Genomic DNA, 3,904 nt, shown 5'->3' on the forward strand with positions numbered 1-3,904 from the left:
TGGGCTACATGAGTGTCCCTCTGTACATGCAGTTATATTTGTGAGTGAAACAGGAAAGATTTGATTCACTTCAGCAGTTTAATGAAATCCATTACATGTTATTTCATCAGTTATATGTATATTTTTTGACATTTTGTTAAGTCATCTCTCCAAAAGGGTTATTATGGTGTCCATCAGTCTTGTTAATTAGTCAGTTGCATTTGTGTTTTTGGTTGTGTGTGTGTGTGTGTGTGTGTGTGTGTGTGTGTGTGTGTGTGTGTGTGTGTGTGTGTGTGTGTGTGTGTGTGTGTGTGTGTGTGTGTGTGTGTGTCTCTGTATGCATCCACTGGTGTGTTTGTATAGAGCCAAGTGATGGATTGGAGACGGCATGCTCACAGTAAAAATGAACAAACCCCACTGGACCAAATGAATGACAATAGAGTGCAGCAGTAAGGTGGTCTATTGCTCCACACACAAAGGAGCTCCCAGTGACTGACATCTGCCCTCACACTGTCACCAACTGTCCCACATGCGTTGTCCTGAGAGAGAGAGAGAAAGAGAGAGAGAGAGAGAGAGAGAGATATAGATAGATAGATAGATAGATAGATAGATAGATAGATAGATAGATAGATAGATAGATAGATAGATAAATGGTAATCTGTGACAGATTGTGTGTGTGTGTGCGCACGCATGTGTTAATTTGAGAAAAGTCCCAATTGGTAGTGGTGGTGGCAGCAGCCTTTGTCTCAGTGCTCTGTTATGTCACCTTTAACCTCTGGGTCACCATACTTCACACTGAGGGCATGCAGTCAGACACAACAACGCTGTGACAGTGCTAAGTGAGAACAAAGATTCAAGCATTGGGAGGTTAGAAATAAGCAAAAAAGGCAAGAAAGAGGGAAGTGATTTTAAACTCCACTCTTCCACGAAGCATACAATATATAAGCTTGCATGATGTAGAGCTGAACTCTTCCTGTTTTGCCATCAGATCAGAGTGACAAAGCTCTCCTTTTCTGTACAGCCTCTCTGTTTATTTTCTCTAACGGATTGACAGCAGCCTTCCAGGTCAGGGGTCACCTCCTCACTGAATGTTTAACAGCCTCCTTCTGCCTTCAAATAGCCAAAATATGGATGCTTGAACAAGTGTAGATCACCCTTCGCCTCCCATGTATACGACCCCCGAGCCTCTACGAGGGGCCTGCTGTGAAAAGAGAGGATACTCCCCTTTGTGGCCCTCCAGGAGCAGAGGGGTGGAGGAGAGGGATGGGACAGAAACAAAGACAAAAAGAAAGACAGAAGGAGAAAAAAGGAGAATGAGCTGCCAGAACTGAAATACTGAGATTGTTAGCGAGCCGTGCTAAAAGACGGGTTTTACTAGCACCTCTGTGATTGGCTGATTTAGAACTCAACTGCTTCAGCGTGGAAGAATTTTTATCCAGGTCGTTTATACAGATTGATTTCACACTTAACCTCCTGGCCAGTTAAAAGGGCCTCTGGAGGGCTATCCTTCAGATTAATCTCTATATTAATGTGATATTAATGATAGGAGCTCTGGAGTTTTATGGCTGCTGAGGTTAATTCCCTCTGAGGTTGAAGCAATCGGCCATAACTCAACAACAAAACAATGTATGATGTCATCTCATGAATGCTGCCACAACTGAATCGTTGGATCAATTAGTAATGTCTGTTGATATAAAGGAGAGATTGCTGTTGCAGGGTTGTGCAGGGATAGGTTTACCACCTGTATACTTCATGCTTGTAAAATGCATTTCTTCATACAGCATGATTGATAGATCTCTTCTCTTGTCTTCCTCTCTGTCTGCTAAGCTAGTGGAGCTGAGTGTTCAAATGCTCTGATGTATTAGCTACTATTGATTGCTTAATAGCTGTGTGTGTGTGTGTGTGTGTGTGTGTGTGTGTGTGTGTGTGTGTGTGTGTGTGTGTGTGTGTGTGTGTGTGTGTGTGTGTGTGTGTGTGTGTGTGTGTGTGTGTGTGTGTGTGTGTGTGTGTGTGTGTGTGCGCTGTAGTCTGGCTGACGTTGAGGCTAGCCCCTGGTTCCAGACAGGCCTCAGCTGAGTGGACTCATAAACTATAACCACACCAGCTCTCTGTCCGCCTGTGCCTCAGTCTGCCTCAAACCACACGAAAACTCAGCGACGATTAAGAAGAAGGAGAATTCGTAAACGTGCTACTTTTTAATGCAATAGGCTTAATCTCACAGTGAATGTGACACCTGGCCCCTCTGTGTCCCTTAATATAGCAGCGTATATACCCCTTCAAAAACGTTGTGTTTTGGGGGCATTCATGCTCAGCTGACTCACGTTCTGAGCTTACATCCACACCCAGGGTTTTTCTTCCTGTCTCTCTCAGTTTATGTGTCTCTTTCGACTGAAAAAAGTTTCATGTATTTATGAATTGATGAAAGATCAGCCTAACTGAAACTGTGCAATTTATGAATTCTACATAGGTGTGGATTGTGGAAGGAGTTTACTAGGCCCAATGGTGATGACACTTTATCCAAATCTATACCAAACTGTTCCTCCAAGTACAAAGTAAGTATGTTGTTACAAAATATTATTTACTATTTTCTTCACTTTAATTAAAACACTTTGAATTGCTTTTGTTTAAAAGATGCTACACAAATAAACTTGCCTTGCCGTCTTTGGATTTAATTTTGTTCAGTTTCAGAAGACATGAGAATAAATGCAGTTGGTTTGGGAGCTATATTTTTCTATCTGGTTTAGCTTTGCTGCATTTCTAATACCAGCCTTTACTCTGAATTCTAGTTTTAATTCGGTCACACAATGGTTATCTGTGTGACTCCTGCCTTTAAAGAAACATTTGAGTTAAGTCATTTAAGTTTAAAAGGATCCACTGAGGCCCCTCCCCCATTTTCCCACAGTCAAGAGATGAGGCAGAAAAGCTTGTGTCCTGCCATTCATGCCTCAGGTTGGAGCTGTTGTATGCTGTGATTTCCACTGGGACAGTGGACAGTACAGCACGAGACACACACACAGAGGCTCAGCAGCCCGCATGCTGAAAGGCAGATCAAACACTCTGCAAAGCCTCTCCATATTGCTGCCCAGCACTGAGTGTGTGTGTGCGTGTGTGTTTGCATGTGTGTGTGTGTGTGTGTGTGTGTGTGTGTGTGTGTGTGTGTGTGTGTGTGTGTGTGTGTGTGTGTGTGTGTGTGTGTGTGTGTGTGTGTGTGTGTGTGTGTGTGTGTGTGTGTGTGTGTTCTTGGTGGGATTGATGAATGAGAAGGACAGATGGTCTTATCCTTTTCTGTGGGGGCTGGTGTGAGGTTCCACTGTGGTCCCATGGGGCAACATATTTTGTCCTACCCCCCCAAGCGCGCACACACACACACACACACACACACACACACACACACACACACACAAACCCCCAGAAAGTATACCTATACCTGAGTATATCTATCTATCTATCTATCTATCTATCTATCTATCTATCTATCTATCTATCTATCTATCTATCTATCTATTTCCTTGAGCTGTTTGAACTATCTAACCTCTGACGGACTGCCGGGCTCTTCTTTTCCGCCGATTCATATGCAACGATGCTGAATGGAGTAAATCTGCTTGTAGGTTGACATCTGGCATTGTCATTCGGGATGTTAGAAAGTGTTATAGGGTTCTTCTCCCCATGCGTTGCGCTTTACAATAGTTCTCGGTGTGCTATTTGTGTGTCTTTATGCGAAAGGGTATTGTATGTACCCAACTGTTATTCCTGTGGGTGTTGAAGCGAGCAGTTACTGTTACAGTACTCCCTACCTCCCTCCCTCTCTCTCATGCACTTCTGTTTCTGAATCACCCAACATTTCTTAATCCCCTCTGTTTGGGTGTTTCTATGTTTTCAATTTTGAATAAATTGCCAGAAATTGCATCCTGATGCTGCCTTTCCA

This window comes from Perca flavescens, chromosome 22 (genome assembly GCF_004354835.1).
Source record: "Perca flavescens isolate YP-PL-M2 chromosome 22, PFLA_1.0, whole genome shotgun sequence".
NCBI classification, from domain to species: Eukaryota; Metazoa; Chordata; class Actinopteri; order Perciformes; family Percidae; genus Perca; species Perca flavescens.